We start from the raw sequence: 23,621 nt of genomic DNA, 5'->3' as shown, positions 1-23,621 counted from the left end.
TGTCCTTCACACTGAAAGGATACTCACAGTGGCATTTATCAAATACAGCCTGTTTGATTTATAGATGATGTATCGTATTCTTCTTTATGTGGGAAATAGGACGCATCTGGAGTCCATCATAACATGGTCATTCCCACTCCTAAAATCTCCAGACAAGGTATGTTTCAGATCTCTCCAGTCCCTGAGTGATTTCTACGGTTATATCATTAAATAATTAGACTCTGGATTGGCCCAGATTGAACACGTTCAGTTCCTGTGATGAAGATCAGTGAGGCACATCCTGATTGGCTGAAAAAGAGGCTGATTTAATTAAGCACTTTGTTGCACCCTCTGGCTCCTGCAGACGTCACTAGTAAGAGCCACCAGCGTCGCTATGGCAGCTGACTGTCGACTGACGTGACCTGGCTTTGGCCCGGATTGAGTGTCAGCAGGATGAGCTGAGTCACTCGAGTTTCGTACCTGGCGAATCCATGAGCACCCGAAAGAGTAAGAGGTAGGATTCTTTATCCAGGGGATTCTAAAAGCAGAACATTACCGGATGAGACCTGGACCTGATAGCCCAACAAGCACAGAAATGTGATAGAGATGCCAAGGTCACTGCCCAGAGGGCACACATACTAATAATAATAGTAATATAATAATATAAAGGTATAGCTGCACTGTACTGCAAGTGACTAGATAGAAGTTTCTGGAAGATAAATAACTGTACATGCAGAAGAGGGAGGAATTGGAGCAGAAAACGTCAACTGCCTGGCAAACCAGAGAGACACACAGGCTCCACAATCCCTGCTGCTGTAATAAACCCAATGCCAGACACGGCCCTCGTTCACAGCCAAAAGGCGCTGGTCTCCTTGCCAGTGCATAATGCCCAGCTCCAGGGCAAACTAGCATGGGCCATTAGAGGGAGCGGAGCAGCGGTCGAAATGCCCCCTGCATGTAAGCTGAAGCCTTGAGTGAAGGTAAGGTGAGGGCAGTTTTACAGAGATGCAGGCTGCCTGTGTGAATAGATTCCCTTACAGCGCATTGTCTTCCTCTGCCTGCTACCTAATCAATACCACCAGGGGGGTTTGGTGGGGCAGGGAAAGATCATCTGGCAAAGAACAGGTGCCCTCCCTCTCTCCATCCCCTCCTCAGGGTGTTTGTGTGTGTGTGTGTGTGTGTGTGTGTGTGTGTGTGTGTGTGTGTGTGTGTGTGTGTGTCTGTGTGTGTGTGTGTGTGTGTGTGGGTGGGTGTGTGTGTGTGGGTGGTGTGGTGTGTGTGTGTGTCTGTGTATGTGTGTGTGTGTGTGTGCGTGTGTGTGTGTCTGTGTGTGTGGAGCAGGAGCTCCGAGATCCATCACCTCCAGGAGCCGTTGAATCACACAGCATCTCCATCAGAGCCTTTATGAAGATGTATGTGCTGGTCATGGATTTTTAGAATTAAACGAACCGCAATCAATCAGCAGAAATGAGTCGTTGTGCACAAAAAAAAAGGCCTGAAATGGCATGTTGGAATTTGAACCCCGAATACGATTCAGCCATAACCACTTCCTTGTATTACTTCCTCACCAAATTCTCTTCTGTTTTTAAAGGTTGAGAGTTACCTGAGGGTATTCAGGTCTGCATCACGGCTGGCTCTACATAGGCCTCTCTCTGACATGGGTGTTATTGCTGCTTTTTGCAGAGTGCTTAGGGGAGAGATGGTCCCGGTTGCACTCAGGGCATTCTACCTAATGAAAAACAAACAAAACAAAACCCCCCAAAAAACCCAAATGTGTTTTTACTAGGGCTTGATTTTCAAACAGCCCTGGCTGCTTCCAGTGGGCTCTCGAATGGGAGCTATTCTGTTTTTTTGGCCATGACGACATAGTCAAAGCGAACAAAAGGGAATAATTGGAACAAATTGGGACTGTGTTACCCCAGAGCACTTTAATAAGCAGAGGAGGAAGGCTGTGTTGTTTATTAATGCTCCCAGAGTGGTCAGGACACGGAGCAAAACAATCAAAACAAAACCAAATAAAACCCAGCTTGAGGATGTCCACTGAATAGCATATGCTTGTAGTGCTATTACTGTCTTTGTATTTATGCAGATATGACAAGCAGAGAATTTTCATTAACACTCACAGCAGGCTCCTTATCAGCTATTAGAATTGACGGGCTTATGGGTTGCCCATGCTAATACGCTTCCTGTACAGACAGCTGCATATTGCTGTTCCTGTCTGGTCTAATATGTGAGGAGTTGATATGGCCACTATATAAGTAACATTTCAACAAATGTCAACATTACTGTAATTCAATCTGCCTTTTATTTTCCTGTGTTATTGCATTACTCAGATTGTTTTACGTAAGCAGATTTACAGACTTGTGTGTCTTTATTGGTGTAGCCGCATTGCCCAATAGTAAACAGAGAGAGGTGGAGAAACTTCATGGTGTCATAGGTAGTGTTCAGTATAAAGTGACCTTGTCTGACATTGTCTGCATGTGTGTGTGATAGCCTCCTCCTCCTCCTCCTCACACGGCATGGTTAAAAATCACACACCTACTGGCCGTGGTGAAGCGTGTGTGATGACCAAGCCCTCAGCAATGTCACTGGCAACATAATAAATGCAGGGGGAAACCCAGGATAACCGAGAAGCTTGGTGAATTTGTTACATTGTTGAAAGTGTCGAAGGTATACACACACACACGCACACACACACACACACACATACATACATACAGGCCACCCCACACTCAAGAACACCCATACACACACACATACATGCAGGCCACCCCACACTCAAGAACACACACACACACACACACACACAGACACACACACACACCCCACACACATACACAGACAATTAGATGAGATCTCCCCATCCCGGGCACAGTAAAAGCCCCTGTGGTGCAGGCGTGTGGGGCTGGTCTGGCGGGTGCAGAGTGGCCCAGGGCTTCTGAGGCTAATTGGCTGAACTGCACAGAGATGCCCCCTTCATCATTACCATCCGCCAGCCCTACACACTGCTGCACAAATATGATCCATCCTCTCACACACACACACACACACACACACACACACACACACACACACACACACACACACATGCACGCACACACGCACACACACTGTCCCCTGAGTAGCTGCTCCAAAGCCCTTGTGTTTGTATGTGTGTCTGTTTATGTCTGTGTGTGTGTGTCTATATCTGTGTGTGTGTGTGTGTGTGTGTGTGTGTGTGTGTGTGTGTGTGTGTGTCTATGTCTTTGTGTGTGTGTGTGTGTGTGTGTGTGTGTGTGTGTGTGTGTGTGTGTGTATGTGTGTGTGTGTGTGTGTGTGTGTGTGTATGTGTCTGTGAGGTGAAGGACACGGCACAAACCTCTGTCTGTCACAAAAGCTCACACCACCTGGAGAGTTTACCCATCATCCCCTGCTTCTTGACCCTGTGCCAGCCCGGGCCTGTCACCGTGGAGACGAGGTGAGAGAGGAGTGAGGCTCGGTGGTCAGGCTGGGACGATGCTCATGCTCACCCGAGGCCTTCCGCTGGGAGCGAGCAAGCGGTCAGTCTAATGAGGTGTCGACTACACGTACGCACGTACCAATAGAGGCTGCTGCTGCCGCTGCTTTTGCTGAACTGGAACTCTGCGGTCAGGGAAGGGTGTGTGATTAGAAAGCAACAGTGAGATAAACATTACCCACCAGCAGCATGTGTGTGTGTGTGAGAGAGTGTGTGCGTGTGTGTGTGTGTGTGTGTGTGTGTGTGTGTGTGTGTGTGTGTGTGTGTGTGTGTGTGTGTGTGTGTGTGTGTGTGTGAGTATGTGTGTACTACTTGCGTTGCCCCGTGGAGACCCGTGTCACACCTGTGGGCATGGAAGCCTCATAAATATGCTAAAGAGGGAAAAGCTGCTGTTAACTGGGCGCAGTGGGAGTGGCAGGAGCCTAGAGGTGGACAGGAGGAGAAACTGGACTCCTACACTCCAACACAAGACATGGTTACGCACAAAAGATCTGTGTTTAGAGTCGTAGCGCCGCCACAAAACAAACAATATCAACAACGCAGATAATGCATTTTCAACAACGCAGATAATGCATTTAACCATCAAAACCAGTGAATTATTTCACACTTCCTTACTGAGTGGAATCCAGCTATGCAGTGTCATAGGAATGACCCATGTTTGGGCAAATTATATCCATTTTACATGTGTGTGTGTGTGTGTGTGTGTGTGTGTGTGTGTGTGTGTGTGTGTGTGTGTGTGTGTGTGTGTGTGTGTGTGTGTGTGCGTGTGTGTGTGTGTGCGTGTAATTACGGACGCGAGCTGAGCTGGGCCATGACCTGGCGGTAAACACAGCTCTCCGGCACCCAGAGCAAACTCAATAAACCAGCAGCCCACAAACTCCTCTACCGGCTGTGCTCCCGCCTCTGGTGTCTCAGCGGTGTGCGTGTGTGTGTGTGTGTGTGTTAAAAGTAATTCAACACCACAGGGAAGTTGTGTTTCTCCCCTCCTGCCACTACGCTCCTTCTGTAATGAGGCTGATATTACCCACTCCCACCCCATCCCCACCCCCCCACTTACACACACACACACACACACACACACACACACACACACACACACACACACACACACACACACACACACACACACACACACACACACACACACACACACACACACACACCTCTTCGCCTAACCCAGGCTGACACCAGAGAGAGGCATTACTGCATCACTGGCTAGGTTGAGACTTCTCACACCAAAGCAGCAGCTCATTATTAAAACATATCGCCCAGAGCGGGACCAACCAAAGACCCAATGAGAGCATCATGTTGGATGGTTCTTTTTCTTTTGCTGTTTTTCTAAAGAGAGGGAAAAAAAAGACGATGTGTTTGTGGAGAGTTATTAAAAAGCAACTTGAATCCAGGGATTAACTCCATTCATTTGAACGTCTCAGTTCCCACCCCTTTGTTTACTGCAGTGTTTTGATCATTGCATTTATTTACATATTGATTTACTGTTTCCTCTCTGTCTGCAGTCAAAATTAAGCTACAGGCTAGACTTTGACTTAAAAAAAATCAAAATATAAAGAGCTATATTGAGTGTAAGAACATTCAAACAAGCTCTGTGCTTTTTTAGATAAATTATAAAAATAATAAATCCTACATGTTCAGCGTGTATGAATCATCAAAAGTTCTTAAATGGACAGCCCTATAAGACATTCCTGCATCTGCATGTCTATGCTGTGGCTTTAGAACTGCTCTAATTCTTCAAAATCCTTCCATTTCAGATGAATGCTTGTTACCTTATGAGCTGAACTGATATATAAATGAAAGGTTTCAGTATTGGACTCTCATCTAATGTACATGACATATGTGATGTTATAGGACAGGACAGGCTTTGTCACAACCCAGTTAACGTTACATCCTATAGAGCTCTCTGACCTGTCCAACTCCATCACAGATCCATCACAGATCCATCACTGTTACAGATTCTGCAGGTAGTGGATCTTCTCTCCTCTCTCGCCTCCAGTCCCAGGTAGTGTCTGACTTTGAAACAGTCTCGGTTCAGATTCGCCAGACCAGGAGCCAGACCTATTCCACTCGAGCCATGTTTGATGACAGGTGCCTATTTAGGCAATGTGGAGGTGGGTGCTCTCCACCATGTTAAGGGAGGTGAGTGTGTTTGGGTGTGTTTGCTTTTCCAGAGTCCTTCCTAAAAATCTCCTGAGCCTGTGAGCCTTGGTTCTCATCCTCCTGAATAATGTCACATGCAGAGGCATGTGTGGCTCGGACTGCTGGTCATATTCACATACCACGACCCTCGGATGACAGACTCTGGGCCTTGAGTGCTGTGTTTTCCATTTCTTGAGTCTTCCTCTACGGCCGGTGAGACCATAGGGATTGATACACTATTATCTCTTACACCAGGCGATATTTTTCCGGTGGTTTCTGTCTCATCCTCCACCTCACCTGCAGTTTATGACTCTGTCCGTGACAGGAGTGGCCAGGAGCGGGAACATGGATGATCAGGGACAGCTCGTTAGGCACTGTTCCCGTCTGTGACATGTGGGTTTGCTCAGACAGCTACACTATGTGCTCTGATGAGGGTGTTATTCATTCCAATAGCCAAAGCTCTTCACACTCTCCTCTTCTGTCTTCAGTGCCTGTGAAGGTGTTCATAATCGTGTGTGTACCTCTGCGTGTGTGTGTGTGTGTGTGTGTGTGTGTGTGTGTGTTTGTGTGTGAGAAAGAGAGAGAGAGAGAGAGAGAGAGAGAAAGTGAAAAAGAGAAGATCCTTTTCTGTCAGGATGCAGGGCTGAATTGTCACTGGGAGTGTTTAATATTGATAGCCACCCTGTGTATGTGGACAGGAGAGTAAACCTCTGCCACCTGTGGGCAGCAGGTAGGGGACACTCATTATCTGGGTTGCCACGGCGATAAAGCACAGACTGTGCCACTACCCACAGGCTTACCCCTGGAGTCCCTTCACTACAGATAGATCTTCAGACACGCTTCCTCTATTTACCTGCCTCTCTCTCTTTTTCCTTCTCTCTCTCTCTCTGTATATGTGCATCATTCAGTCTGTTTCTTTTGCTTTCTCTTTATCTGGGTGTGTGGACATACAAATGCATCTTTAATGCATACTTTAGTGCATCCATAGTATGCATTAAATAAATATGTGTGTGTCCAGTGTGTGTGTAGTTGTGGGGTATATTAATGTGTTTTTCTTTTGTGTGTATGAATTTTGGGACAGTGTGTGTGTTGTTGTGTGTCTGTCTGGGGATGCGCACGCGCGCGCGTGTGTGTGTGTATGTCAACACTCCCCAGAGAAAATTTCAATAAACTGAGGAGCACACACTATTAACACTTAAATGGTATCCTAGGATTTCACAAAACAACACGCAAGGACCGAAACTGATCACGTGGGATGGAATGGCAATGGTAATACCCACCAAATCCACAACTCCACCCCTGTGAAGTGACCGGCTGACCAGCCGAGGGAGGAGGAGGAGAAGCTGGAGGGGGGGGAGCAGAAGCAGACGCTCGTGTCACTTTGGAACTTGAGTTCCTGCGAAGAAGCAGACCCCTGAATACAGGTGATCACTCACAGCAAGGGGAACATTATAAGTGAACTTGCTTTTGGCCACGTATGTGCTGTTAGTTCTTGACCACTGTTCACATAGACAGGAAGTCGGTCTGATGCGTCAACCCTAGGAGGTATTCTTGAGCTGATACAAGAAACCCTGAACAGTTCAGTCATTTAAAAAAAGCTGAACCACAAGGAGATTGGAGCACTAAACAGTCAAGTAAGAATGAACGAAAGCAATTTAAAAAGGAAATGCTTTTGCGCATTGAAAGGCCTGTGGGAGATGTTGACATGAGAACACACACACGTCCTCCAGCTGACCTTACCTCATCTTGGGCCCCTACCTCACCCGTGTCTCGCATCTTAGCAAAGACGGCCTCATTTCCTGAAGGGCTTCCGTGCCAGGAGAGGACAAATGCCCACTTGCACATGTGGGGTTATTGTTGGGCTGTTGACATTTATGGCTCTCCAGGCCACCGTACACACTGCTGGTGACTGCCTGTCCCTCCCGCAGGCTGTATGGATTCGAAGCAGGTGAGCAGTGGTGAGCTGGGTGAATACCAGAAAGCTCTGAATCAAACAGGAGATGGAAGATATTTATTTTATTCTCACACACACACACACACACACACACACACACACACACAGACTTGCAGCACAATGAGGCTCCTCCTAATCCAGCAGTGATCGCTCTCCCGTACCAGGAGTCCATCAGGTGGCCACTTGGGAGAGGTGAAGCGATGTAGCAAAAGAGAGAGAGAGAGAGAGAGAGAGAATAGGAAGGAAACGATAGGAGAGGAGAAAGAGCCCGACTGAGATGAAGAGAGCGCACGCAGGGAGGAGCGCGCCCTGACTGAATAATGGATCGCCGTGGACAGCGCCGCATCCCTCTCTCCATTTTTCTCCCGTGTGTTTTGGTTGGCCTCCTCCAGTCTCCGCGCTCGGTGGGAGTCCTCCTCTGGAGCACACAGCTGAGCTTCCCTTCAGTCTGCACCATTATTCTAACACAGCATGGAAGAGAGAAAGGGCGAAAGAGAGGAGAGAGAGAGAATGAGAGAAAGAGCGAGAGAGCGTGAGTGAGAGACAGAGATGTAGTGCACCCGCTGTTATTATACCACAGTATGACAGAGCGATAGAGAGAAAGAGTGAGAGAAAGAGAAAGAAAGAAAGAAAAGAGGGGAGACGTAGCGACTGCCCTCAGCCCTCTGGGGAGTCTGGAAAAGGCCAGCGGTCGTTAGATAGTTACAGGAAGCTCTGCTGTCTTCTGTGCTGCGGAGGTACAGAGCAACACACTTAATGCAGAGACAACCTATAAACAACTGGGGGATATTAAATAAACAAACAAAGAGCACATCCACAAACATAAACGACATGAGGAAAAAGCCACAAACCTATAGGACATGCGGAAAAAAAACCAAAAAAATGTATGGATCCCCCCCCCCCTAGTGAAACCTGAAATGGCATCTTAAGAAATTTAGGATTTATATCCAATAGTTTGGTTGAGAATAATTTTAGTCAAGCATACTTGAAAAAAAGGCTGTTGTTCTGGTAGTCTCTGGTAAGGGATAAGGTAAGGGCAGCCAAAATGTTACCAATGACGGAAAAACACCAGGCTGGAAGGTTTGCACGTGTCAGAACATTGTGGGACAGTACTATGCATTAAAGTGGTAAATATTGGTGGAAAAATACAATTAATCCTACAATATTACCCAGCAGTATATAAGTGAGTTGTTAGATGCAAAGGCATGTCACACAAGGACTTAATAAAACAGGTTGGATGCCAATTAGACCAAATACACTTTGAATCAAATTAACCTGATAAACCTACATGAAAGAAAGAGCATAGACTCAGACCTGAAATTAAACGAGTGAGAGAAATAGTGGAGGAGACATACACAGACTGAGTTATAGAGTAGAAGAACAGGACAGGAGAGGATCCCCATGCTCAAAGATAGAAAAGAGAAGAAGAAGACAGAGAAGAAGAATTTTACAAAACGTCTGGTTTTATACCTCAACACCCATCCAATGCATTTCCCCCAAACCAATACCATGATGCCACACTATGGCACTGATACCTAAAGACCATACCCCGGGCCCAAATGACCACTTGATTGGTCAACTGGAGGGAATGTACCCACAGGTCCATGTGCACATAGTTGTAGATGTCTCAAATATACTGGCATCTCCCCTGCACCTTGGTCAGCATAAGGGGAGGTTGGGAACAAAAAAGGAGCGAAAGGAATGTGGTTAACAATGAATGGTGTTGCTAATCACATCAGAGGTGTGGGTGCTGCTGTTGCACGTCGTTAGTTGTGAGAAGATCAGAGAGGATTCCTCTGATATACTGCCTCTCCGGCCATCTGCTCACACATTGGGGATCCATTTTATAACTGTTAACATTTCTCAACGGGAATCTTGCCTCACAATACATCTTCTCTTATTTGTGGAGAATTCCCTTTCCCAGCATTTCCTTTGTCCAAACAGGCTGAGTAGTATACAGTAGTATAGTATACAGTATACAGTATATAGTACACAGTCCCTCATGATGCTGCTAAAACTTTTTCCGCTCTAGCTCACTCATAACACATATGTAGCACCTAAAGCATGAATACATTCCGATTAGCAGTGTAATTTGCACAGGCACAGCACCCTAATGTATAATACATAGAGCCATATGCGCCTTTCCCCCTGCACTGATTTGGGTGAGACCCAAGCAGATGTCAGATGAATAAATAAAAGATCATTAACCGGTCGGATGTAGGAGTATCAGTGGCACCTACGGGCTAGAGTTCTTACGGTAGCATCACCTCTTAACAATGTTTCTACTGCACATCGGATATTCATCAGCCAAAATCATAATACTCTCAAGATGTTCAGGCCTGCATTTATTTATTCATTTCGTTTTAAGGGAATTAAAGTAGAGGGTCCATCAGCCTCAAGCCCTCCCCACTGAAAACTAAAAGTTATCATAGATAGCATGATTAAATTGAATTAACCAGAAGTTGTTGTGCATTAATTATTCAATACTTTATTTATATTATATTTATTATTTTTGTTACTGACTGAATTGTTTATGGTTATAGTATTCAGCAGACGGCATGTGCCGAATACAGAGGGCTTATGGAAGTGTAAATGTATGCACATCTGACCTAGTAGGATTTGACTCAAAGGCCAATGTACCATCTTCTCAAATCCCATGCCTGTGTCTTCAGATGCCCTGCCTGTCACAGCTCTGGAACCACACTGGACTGCAGCACAGCCAAAGGCACCAGAACCTCATTTACACCCATCTCTGTCTGGATTTATCAGACCACGCACAGACACACCGACACACACACACACACACACAGCTCTCTGTTTTTAGCCATCTTATTCTAGAACATCATTTACACACATCTCTGCATATTCTAGAACCTCATTCAGCCTTTAGCTACCTTATTCTAGATGGGACCAAATATCGAAAACAAACAGGTCAAAGATTCACCAGAACACCCACACACACACACACACACACACACACACACACACACACACACACACACACACACACACACACACACACACAAACACACATTTCGGCCTTTAGCCATCTTTATATTCCAGAAGGGGCCCAGCCTGCAGTTCCAGGGCTCGAGCCTTCCCAAGCTTCATTTCCATGGTGATTGCAGGCTGCAGGATCACGGGTGATGGTGGTGACCGATCATCACACAAATGTCCTGCGAGGTGTCTGTCCCTCCCCTCAGCTCTCCTGCAAGGCCACTCCTCTGCCCCCCTCTCTTCTCCTCAGACCAGACTCGGGGAAGGCTCCCGACCGCCTTCATAAATATATATTAGCACCACCGTTGGATCCAGGATGAGGATGAGCCACTGTTCCATCCCCCCACAACAAGTTCATCCGTGAGAGCGGGCGACTGGGGGAACCCAGGGTGACACGGGGGCAGGATTCATTTCGAAGGGGACTGTATTTTCATTTTCTCCCTCTCTGTGGCTGGGCCCGCCCCCTGAACTCTGACCCTGGTAGGGGATAATGGTGGTCGGGTGGAGTTTGGGGGTTGCCTTAGGAAGGGATTGACAGGCACCAAATGAGAGTGTGTGGATAGGAATCTATATGTGTCATTAAGATTCACATGGATGTATAGCTCATACACTTTTACAGGAACCGGAAAAGAAACAGAAGCCTGAGTGCAATCACACACGCTATTAAACAAAAACATATGCATGCTTTCAGACATACACACACACACACACACACACACACACATACACATACACCAGGCAGATGCACTCACACAAACATGGAAAACAGCAATGAACAGGGGGTGCGTACCACCAGCATATGAATAAGAAGGATGAATAAGGACACACAATGATGTCAACTCTGAATGTGGTCACAGAAATGGATTATTCAGTCGAACCATAAAATACATGAAAGTTCAGAGCTGAAAAGTCACAGTTGTTAAAGTTTTATAAGGATGCAGAGGAGAACGCAGAATGACAAATGCTCACCTCCGAGATGTAGCAGAACAACACTGCCTGGCCGGGCCACCTGGCTTCAGGTGTGAATAATGGACTATCAAGAGGATGCTTAATGCTTACAAATTAAACCGTGTGGAAACATCAACAAGCCCAACAGCACTGAACATCACTAGGAAAGATAAATCAAAGGAATGGTAATATCTTTAGATAGTCTTTCCCATTCCACAACCTACAGGACCACTTACCACCAAAGTCTTTCCTGCTGTCATGTGCTAAGTGAAATGAACGTGGGCAATTTAGAGAGAGAGCCCTCATCACCTCTTCAGCCTTGCATCACACACACAAGCACAAGCACACACACACACACACACACACACACACACGTATATATAAATATACAACACACACAACAGACACCAATACACACACAGACACACCAAAAACCTGCACTTTCACATGTACACAAACACAAACCTACACACACACACACATACACCTACACACTCAATCATCACACTCGCACTGCATTTAAACCAGTTGGCCCCCAAGGGTGAGTGCAGAGCAGCATACGCCGGTGTCTCACACGCAGGATCCCACACAGCGTTTTATTAAAGCACTTCATCAAAGCCACGGGGGAGGCACCGGTCAAGAGTGGCAGGCTCCGCACCGCTCCGCACCTGGGACTCGCGTGCCCATCTCAAGGCTTCCTCACCAGTCAAAATGGGTTAATTATTGAAAATGTATATCAAAATAAAGTTCAACCACCAAAACTCTTCACACTTCACCCAAAAGTGACCTTAACTATAACAAATGCTTTCTCCCAGCAGGACTTTTCTGTCACTCCAAATACAATGGACTAGAAAACACAAACAACTTCAAGCACTGACAAATGCATATATTATGTGTTGCTGTATCCTCTATTTTTGCATAGATTAGTGTTGTATTGCAAAAAAAAACTATGACACTTCTTTACAGAACATATTGTAGTAACAAAAATAAATCTGAAATGCAACAATATGCCTCATCACAGCTCTATGCCACAATTTCTGTGATATGCTATGGTACAACAGAAGGAATTCTGATGCTTTTCATTTCCAGTACAATAAGTGATATAACAACACATGGTACTACCAGCTGAAGTACTTAGCCCTACTGCTGATCCACGCTGCCTTCTGTATTTATTGTCAAATTGAACTACACATTTACTTCAACATTCTCCCTTGCCTTGGATCTTCAGAGGAAAAGAAAAACCTTTAGCATATCCCATCCACCCCTAAAAGCCTCCACACCCCCGCAAATATGTCAAGCCAAGAAGCTATCGTGCTATCAAGAACAAACGTTTTGATCTTTTGGTTTGCCTGTCACAATACTGTAGATACCACTATTGAGTGTGGTAGATCTACTGTATGATAGCCCATGACTTACATATACAGCAGTAATAGTGGAGCTATATTCTGCCTATGTATGCACATTTCATTGCAAATATGACCACTTTTGTATAGAAAGGCTGTAAACAAAAAAAATTAAAAATACAATTTCAACTAAAATCAGTTATTTCAAGCGTAGTTTAATTTGTCGGTCAAAATAGATTTCCATCTACAGTGAACAAACCTTTGTTAGATTTTGAACTGAAAGTTACAGCAACTGTTGTGAACAGAGTTTCTAATGGAGGTATACAGAGATGTCATTATCTGTATCTATCTGTATCTGTTAAACTAACACAGTAATCTGTATGTGTGTCTGTATTCAGGTGGAAGATCAGAAGTGTGCATGGTCTTATGGAAGACATGTTAAAACTGGCAAATGTTGCATTTTCTATCCTAACATTCATTGGCAATTCATTAATTTGTGCCTTCAAAGCAACAAAGTGATTTAATACTGGCATTCAATTAATTATGAAATATATTTCCACATCCTCATACCAGTGCCGTAGCCAGAAAATCATTTTTAGATGGGTCTCAGCAAAAGCAAGCGGGCCGATTCTCACTAATGGTCCATTACTAGCGTACACATTCTTTATGACCTATTGGTGACCTGAATGACAGGCCAGACACCGCGCATCGCAACTGTAGCGTACTTAATGACCAAGCAAGTCCAATCTTCCGTCATTCAAATGGAATCTGTAGTAGGCCACACCACAAAATACTGCCGCATTTTTGTTCATCATTTTAATCCGAGGTAAGATAAAACTCATGCCCTGACACAACCCAAGCACAATACAATGCTGTCACAACACTTGCTGGGTTTTCATCCAACTATTTCAACCAAATTAACGCTTAAACTTTGCATCAAATCTTTTAAGTTGCATGAGAAATGTAATCCTGGAAAGAGGTGATTAGCATAGGGTACATGATCCTGGTTGATGGAAACAAGTATAGTCTATACTGTAGTTCACAAATTTCCCTAGACAAGTGTTAAACCCACAGATGTTCACAACTCGTCCCACGATTTTTAAATCCACACATCACAGCTGATGGAAATGGGCACAGACATTTCTTAGCCGAATTGTCATGAATGCGCTTAAAATATCCAAATGTGTTGGGTGGAAACCAGCTGCTATCTACTGTTGAAGGTTTACATCACTGGAACTATAAACTCCTAGTAGACTAGCAGCCAAGTAAGGGGCATACAAAAATCGAGCACCGACGTGATTCTGTTATCATTAGCCTTTAGTTAATTAAAGCATCCAACACACACACACACACACACACAAACACAACACACACACACACACATACACACACACACACACACACACAACACAGCCCAGGATAGTCACCACACTGTCCAATCTCCCCATTCCACAGAAACAATATCCTATTTGCCACGGCGCATAGGGGAAACAAACATGTGAACAATATGACCAACATATGCGTAGGCTACATGAGTCAGAGACGACGTGGCTTGGCATTGCAAACTGTAATTATTTCATCAGTGATTGTCTTTACCAAATTGCATGCTGCCTCTTCACACACAAGCCACCTGCTGCTGCCAACGTGCGTCTGATGATGCAAACGTCTGCGCTCGCACCTCTGTCACACAGCAGACCTGACCCCGGTGACCTTATAGCTGGTGCTGGGCATGGCAGTCACTTGAACTTGTTGATGTTTGGTCAAATAGCCATGAAATAATGGTAGGGTGTAGGGTGAATGAATATTGACTGAAATAATAAGTAAAATATTTTTTCTAATATTTTGATTGGGTTTTGTTAATGGTGAAAATGAACACGTACAGCTAAGAACGACGGGTGATGTTACGGGGGTTAGAAAAGAAAGCTGCTTCCAGCTGCTTCACCAGGCTTTTGTTTCGCCAGCTTTCTCTGAGTGATTGCCGGGAATGGTGAACTCTCAGCCTGCTGCTTGCTGTGTGCTGATTGGGTGGCGGAGACTACAGAATATAGCCATCACTTTTGTACTGTGTGGTAAATGAAACGACTAGTTACTGAAATCAAAGTCCTATGTTGCAAAGAGAATAGGTATTTTTAGCTTGTGACCATCGACAAAGAAAATAATCGATTTAAAGGAACATAATGACTGATGCACAGACCTGTCAATCATGGAGCTGAGTTGGATTATTTTCAGAATAATAAACAGCAAATTCAATTTTGTCTCCATCGAATTATTTCTGCTTTCCCGAATGAAGTATTTGTATTGATACATCCATAAAATCTAGATGTCTGCAAAAGTTGCTGTGGTTGTACAGAGATTTGCTGTAGGTGAACAGTGATTAAAACTGAATTTCGAATTTCGGATTTAATACATTTTGTATGAAAGCAATGCAAGCGTTCACAATTAAGTTCACATGGTCTAATTTAATTTAAATCTCTACTGGTGGTATTAAGGGGTTGGATTAAATATATCTCTATAATTATAATTATAATTTAATTTTTTTTGCACTATATCTTTGTTATGTTTCTTTGATGTCTATTTTTATGTGCATGTCATTTCTTTGTGCATATTATGTATTTGCTGTAAAGCACTTTGAGCTGCATTCTTTTGCATGAAAGGTGCTATATCAATAAAGTTTTATTATTATTATTATTATTAATATTATTACTGATATTGTGGACATGTGAAGTCTTGTGAAGTGAATGTGAAAAAGTGATTGGACCAATCAAGAGAAGGAATGTACTTTTATTCTGACAATCCAACAATAAAGTTTCTTACTGTTTGATAACATAATCATGTACGATACACGTTTGAATTGACGTACACTACACACACACACACACACACACACACACACACACACACACACACACACACACACACACACACACCTCTAGCTGTTCCCGTAGTATGTGAAAGCTCATCAATCACATAACATATGCACATGGTCAGGACAAATATGTAAATAAATGAACAGCGTTGGCTGTGCAGATGCGCTCTTGTTGAACATGAATCCATCTGATGCCTTGGGGCTGGACCCCTGCAGAGGCAACCACACTCAGGGCCTAATTTCATTGATAGGCAACACGGCTTGCAGAACGCAAAGTCTGCTGTGCATGACCTGAAGCAAATTTAATAACTTAGCAAAATCATCTTGCTAATTTAATTTAATATGAGCAAGATTTTAAGCGCAAATATGGCTGGGTCAGTGCAATGCTGGGGTGTGCCCGCGTACAGACGTGGGAGTTTCAAGTATAAATGAGTTCCCTCAAAAGCAACACCTGTTCAGTTCAAATTCGAAATGATTTCATGTCAGGCAGACCTCCCGCACAAGAACCTTTGTCTCCTCTGGTGTGAACCCAAACCCTGTTCACAACTGGAAATGCGTTGTTTGTTCAATGGTATCACAATTACTGAGATCTGTGTGAACATAATAAAGTATCATTGGTCGAATCATTGTGTTTGGCTGATAAAGAATGACTTCATTGCCACATCCACTAATTACCTAACCCATTTAGGCTTGATTGTGGTCCGCTTTGAGTCAATGAAACTAGCACATATAGGGATCTCCGGCTATTCTCACTCGAAGCCCGTTCGCGGTGCTTGTTGTGCCTTCAAATTAGGGCATCCTATCAGATATGCCCCCAGCAGGGGCCTGCAACCAGCTGATGAGGAAGGTGTGTGTGTGTGTGTATGTGTGTGCGTATGTGTGTATGTGTGTGTATATGTGTGTTGGAGCGTGGGGTGGGGGTGGGGGCCATCTGTGTATGTCCTGATGCTGTGTCGCTGCGTTGGAGAAAATGAAAAGGCAGGATTGAATCATCGTCTGGCTGACCTTAACATCTCGCGCGGGGCAATGAGGGGTTTGCCCTTATTATGTGTGGCAGTAAGGCTTGCGTGGGCCTATCCCCCGCTCCCTGCCTGATTTGATGAGAGAAAGCGAGGGATGAAGCCACTCAGCGGAAGGCTGGAAATAGCACCGGAGGCCTCAGGAGCCAGTGGCACTCATCAGGAGCCCCAGACCACAAGGACACTGGAGGCACTTTCCTTAATATTATTTCATTTGAGGAATTCAATTTAACTTTTTTTACTCTTTTTTATTTCATTTGAACTGTCTCTCAAATGTGAGTTTAAACATACCTTCTGGCTGTTCACCATAGTACATGTTCATTACTCATTCCCTAATTTTAAAACACTGTCAAATTCAAATGACTGTGAATCTGTGATATGAATTGGTTGAATGACAATAGTATTTATAAAGGCTAAAGCTATGCACACTTCATGCAAGTCAGCTTGGATATTCTGCCTTTCACTGACAACCCTGATCCAGTAAAAGCTTCCCTTGAGGACTGTGGTACAGGAAACCAAGGGAACGTTGTACTCAACCTAATCTGCTATCTGGATTATGTGAAGCTATTATGCTGTGCTAGAAATGTGCTGACCATGATTTCAGGTTTTGGAGTGTCTTATAGGAATACAAGACAAGAAATTATATTATTTTTTAAATTTACATTTTTTTAAATTGCATATACAGTAGGTATAGATGATTTTTTCCCTCGTAGTAGGTTTGGTATTTTACAGATTCTCTCTTCTGTGAAAGACATTCATGTCTTGATAGAAACCATCTTTCTAAAGCCCTGAATAGGTTTTATGGGGCAGGTATTTGTGTAATGCCTTCAGTTTGACCTTCAGTTATCCCGACCAAAAGAGGAGCATGGCGTCAGAGAGATAGACTCGGCAGGAGTCCTGCGTGTGTCGGACATCCGTCTGCTCTCTCATCCTCATCTCCACATCAGATGGATGCCTCTGCCTGCAGGGTCAAAGGTTGGACGGTGCAATCTGAGCGTAAGCCAACAGAAATGTTCAATCACATGGTGTGTGTGTGTGTGTGTGTGTTCCCAGCCAGGTCCTTGACCTAGCGAGGAGACAGACACAGACACACACACACACACACACACACACACACTAAACACACAGGCATGTATCACGCACAAACACACACGCACATAATCAGTCCTACATCTAACCTTTTTTTCAAAATTATTCATTTATCAATGCTCCTTGAACCCCAATGGGATTTCTGTTGGCTGCTGCAGGTGAACTCAGTCACCCACGGGTATCACGTCCACAGGGCCACGAAATTCACCTCAAAATGGAGTCACTGAATGACTTCCAATGATGAAAAGGATTTTTCATCGCCTGATGTGACAAATCTTTCAATAACATTGTTTTCAATAAGTGTCCATCTCCCATGGAGGGGAGTGAGAATAGGGTGTGATCGGGGATCGGAAGACAACTAAGAAAGCCCTGACCCCAAACTAGTCCTTCAGTTTAAAAGGGAGGGGGGGGGGGGTTGTATTTATGATGCTTGGCAGTCAAAATCTCACATAGAACCAGTCCAATTCTGCATTAGGAATGTGCCAAAAAAAACACGCGCACACACAGCCACACACACACACCCACACACACACACACACACACACACACACACACACACACACACACACACACACACACACACACACAGATAGACCCAGGAGACATCCCCAAGCACACATATTCAATCATGACACAACGTTGCAGCTCCAGTCTCAAGGAGAGACACAGCAACTGCTTAATATATATGTTAATGAGAGCCAGGGTTGGACAAATAACCAGAGTTAGAGTCTGCTTCAGGGCCACTGTGTTCCATGTTTTGGAAGTGTGAGGTACGCCAGGAAAAATGTGTCTATGCTAATTTGGCTATGGGTTAATAGAACAGTACTCGTGTGGGATCGGAATGAGTCAGGCAGTAGTGCTGAGCTGGTAACTTCTCCTTCATCGCGAAAGCCACGGGTCACCTTTCATGACATGTCTCTTGTGATGTGCCTGTTTGTCCAGCTGAACTCTTATTTGTTGACACTCGCGACACACAGTACATTACATTAACCTTCATCGAAGCAAACGTTTGGGAAGGACACGACATACACAACAAACACTGCACATTCCCAATGAACACACACACACACACACACACACACACACACACACACGTGGCAGTACTAGTCCTGTTTTGATGAGGAACTGATCAGTAAACCAGAGTTTTTTTTTTTTGAATGCATTGACAACAACATGGGGGCAGGCCTATCACCCCACACCACATCACCGAAAAACACACGTTCGAACCAGAAGGACAGTTCAAAGTCAACACCTCCTCGTGCCCTGTGAGTCTGTCCGGCAACAGTTTCTTTGGAGCTAAAAGAGGTTGAGAAAAAAACAACATAAGGCACTCACACACATGCAATGACCTCTGCTGTTCTCTTCATGAATAATGAGAACTATTAAGTTGCGTCAGACATCAGCTCACCACTGCACTGTGCACATGCTGCCACAGACACTGATAGGTTGATGTGTTTTGCATATATGAAGTACGTGATACACAAGGTTAAGTGGTAGAGGAATAATGATGCTATTTGTTACCGTAATATCCTCCATTTCCATATTTTAGCCCGCTCTAGCTGTTATGAATATGGAGATGGGGTCATTAACTTGTGCCTTTAACCACACAGTCGTATGGCAGTTTGCTTTCATATTGCTCCCACTGCCAGTGATATCCGAGGAAATTAACTATGTTCTATTTCCATGTTTAAGGAAGGAAAAAGTGATGTTTTTATTATACAGAGACACGAGAGAAGGAGGGGGTAACGGTTCAAGATGGCTGAATATATTCAAGTTGAGTTAGTGAATCAGGGAGAACAAGAACTAATCTTGATGCTATCGAGCCTTAATTGCTGAAAACAAAATAAATTCTCTGAGAGGAAATTAAAGAGTGATATGTGGTGAGAACACCCCCGATAAGTGTTTTGTTGATGATGAGATGGTTCCAGCTCGTTGTGTCACAGGAAATCAAAGCCTAACTGCTGAGTGATTTTACTGATGACTCTGCTGTTTTTCTTCCAGTGGATATTATGGCACTCTTGTGTGCAATCTCAAGTATCATTAAAAAAAAAAAAAAGATACATTGTAAATTTCTTTAAGATTCCAAGAAATTAATAGTTATAGCATTTAGAATTCTTCAGTTATAGCTTCTGTCTCTAACCTGTGATAAGATAATGACATTGCCAGTATGGCTGATAGCTATAAAGGTCCATATCTTAAGAGTACACAAAATATACAACTGTGTGTCTCCCTGAAGCAAATAGTTGAGTCACCATATTTGAAACCCCATTATGAACCAAGTGCTGAGAAGTTGTGATTGTTCACCAGTATGTTAACTGGTGTGTTTGTTAGCTGGTGTGTGTTTACCACTGTCAGTTAACTGGTGAGTTAGTTATTTAGTGTTCATTTACTGGAGTATATGACTCTATGCGTTAACTGGTGTGTTTGTTAATTAGTCTATGTTTACTGGTTTATGGTAGTGTATGTGTTAACCTAGTGTGTGTTTACTGGTTTATGTTATCTGGGGGGTATTCGTCGTAGCTCGCTAAGCGGTTTAGCGAGCTAATTTTCAGGCTAAGATAAAAAAACGCCCCTCTTTTTGGTTCGTGGAAGCAACTTTTGATAAATCACCATAGTTACATATCGATTAGCACTAACCTGCTCCAGGGCAGGCTAACTTAAGTGTAGCTGGATAAGCTTGCCACACCCCCGGAAAAAGGAGGGATCCCATTGACCAAGGACTGATATTAGAGTTAGATTAGCGCAGGGAGAGAGTTCTTTGCGATCGCCAAGATCCATTATTCTTGTATGAGCGCTACCGATTCAGCCGACAAGGAATCATTAATTTACAAGACCTTCTCGAGTCATTTATTGCAAACACCACAGTCGAACATTGACTGTCTTGCGCTTTTTTGCGAGTGGTACATTTTTGTAGTGTCGGTGATGCGGAGAACAAAGCACTCATAATGATATGAGTGTTATTAGTACACCATAGCATATCATTATTGTAGAAAATGATTAAGGTGGACTCATGATAAGAATAGAGAGAAATACAGACAATTTATTTTCACTGCTTCAATTTATTGCATTTGTTATTAATACATTTAGTCATTTAACAGACGCTTTTATTCAAAGCGACTTCCAAGGAAATGTAAAACTACATCGAGGAAGGAGGTGAGGGGATTTGAACTAGCAACCATGCAGATTCAAACCGGTAGAGGAAACCTCTGTACCAGTGGACACTTGCCATCAGGTATTCATACATAGATATCACCCTATAAACATTCCAACACACCTTGCTCTCACAGCAGTGGTGGTGTTGAATTTTGCCATGATTATGGTCTTGTATTCTTCATAAGCGTTCATGTTCATCTCCTACTCGCCAGCGGAGAAAAAAAGAGCCCTTTTCTTTGAGTTTAGAACCATTATACCGTTAGAAAATCATGGTTTTGGTGATCAACCTTTCCTGCCTTTTGAAGTAGGACGTGCACGCGCAAATGCCATGATAACTTTAGCCTGGTTGAAATTAACCACATGATTAGGATGCGGATCAGCCGTTAACGAACCGATATTTGCTGTTCTCAATCAGCTCGCTAATCTTAACGGGCTAAAAGGCCAATTGATTAACTTAGCTTCAATCCTACGACGAACGTACCCCTGGTGTGTTTGTTAACTGGTGTGTGTTTACTGGTTTATGTTATCTGGTGTGTTTGTTAACTGTGTTGTTTGTTCTCTGGTGTTTGCTCCCCCAGTGTGTTTGTTTACCAGAATGTTTGCTCACTGGTGTGTTTGTCCCCTTGTGTTTGTTTACTGTATTGTTTGTTTTCCCTGGTGTTTGTCTACTGGATGGAGTGTTCAGTGGCGTTCAAGACTGTTTGTTTACGAGAGTGTTTGTTCACTGCTTTTACAGTGCTGGCAACAGTGCTTCTCCACCACCACTTAGATAAAGAGAAGGTTTTCATTCCAACTCCGAGGCTTGAATTCAGCCTCAGTTTCGTCACGCTGACAATATCCTTTTGTAGTCCCCAAGTATGGCACATCACCCAGGCCCTTGGCTACTAAAGAATGGAGGGAGGTTAGGCTCAAATCAATTCAATTCAATTGTATTCATATAGTGCCAGCAACAATTTAAATTGTCTCTATAGGCGCTTTACAGAGCCCAGAGCCTGAAAGCCTGAACCCCCCATAGAGCAAGCACTAAGATGACTGGGGCAAGGAAAAGCTCCCTTTTAACAGGAAGAAACCTTGAGCAGTTCCTCAGATTAAAGGGGGGGGGGGGGGGGGGGCATCATCTTGGGGCTGGCCAGGTAGAGAGATAGAGATAGAAAAGCAAAGATGGGGGGGGGCAGAAGGGAAAGGAGAAGAGGAGGAGAAGAGAGAATCAGGAGCAGGCAGATGGATTCATACACAAATCTCTGCCTTTTGTAGGTTTTCCTACGTAAGCGTAAATCTTTACACCGCAGTAAATCTAATCCGAAACTCGAGAACACCAGTGTGAATTTCACACCCCAGTAATTAATTCATCACTTAAAAGCAAGGTATTGATTTCCCCTAATGACTGCAGGGGTCTGTAAAACAACTATAAGACTAATTTAAAGGAATGCATTACAGCAATAAATCATCTATCTGCTGCATCTGAAGCAGATTGTTGATTACTACCGGCGATGTTCTCTCTAGTAAAATGATCAATCTTTTCATGGACACATCGTGAGGATGCACACTGCCTAGTAGTCCTGACAGAGTCGTGAATTATGAATTAGTGCTTTACCACTTTGAAGAGGAAAATGAGCCACTTAAGTAAAGGAATACTGGTGGAGGATATTCATCCAGATGTTTAAGAGAATAAAATAAAAGATGGTCAGATTAATGTTGAGATCAGATTTAAGTCTAGTTAGGAAAAGATAACTCGAGCGAGTGTGAATGACCTACTGCTTGCGAAGCGAGTTACTTAAGCACTCAGTGGAGCATTTATACTCTGAAGTAAGTACAGTATATCGAAAGTATGTGCAGTCAGAACAGTTTTAATTATAAACAGTAAGCTATCAAACAAAGGCCATTACATGCTTTAGGCGTCTCTTCATTTCAAATTTAATTATGACTTGTGTAGGGGGGTGTTGCCTAAGACCGTACTGTAGTTTAGAGCATTCATTCATTCCTATTGTTAGTTGGCTCTGGTCCAGAAAAAGAAAAGCGACCCAAAATGCATCACTGCAAACATGAGAATGTTAATTTAATTAAATTCAATTAAATTCCTGAACCTTCTAGAACTCTGTTACTGGAGCAAGGAAAAACTCCCTTTTAACAGGAAGAGACCTTGAGCAGAACCTCAGATTAAAGGGGGGACCCATCTGCTTGGTGCCGGCCTGAATTTGTCGCTTATTGGTCAGAGGTGTCTGGGGCGGGAGCAAGAAAGTAACTACAGGAAGAAGGTCCTATGTTCTAGACTAGAGTATATTCCTGGGCAATCAACATTGCTATGCAATTTAACGTGGAGCAATGACATTTCTTCCTAGCCGTGGTAATTATCTGAGCAACATGCCATGCAAAACTATAACAGCAGAATGTCGAATGCACTTTGAGGAAACATCTTGAAAATACTATACTGTTTCACATTTTGCAAGTCCAAGTAGCTAGCTGCTACTACTACTACGCAAGCTGATACAGTTTGCTTGCTCTCTTGCGACCCAGAATGCACAGCAAACCTGGCTTCAGTTGTTGTTTTGTTGTAGTTCATATGTGTGCTTGCTAATATGTGTGTATCTACCTCTGTTTCTTCCTGTTCTCTCCACCATCTTCCTCT

This window comes from Clupea harengus, chromosome 11, assembly GCF_900700415.2.
Source record: "Clupea harengus chromosome 11, Ch_v2.0.2, whole genome shotgun sequence".
NCBI classification, from domain to species: domain Eukaryota; kingdom Metazoa; phylum Chordata; class Actinopteri; order Clupeiformes; family Clupeidae; genus Clupea; species Clupea harengus.
Note: the sequence above shows the minus strand (reverse complement) of the source record.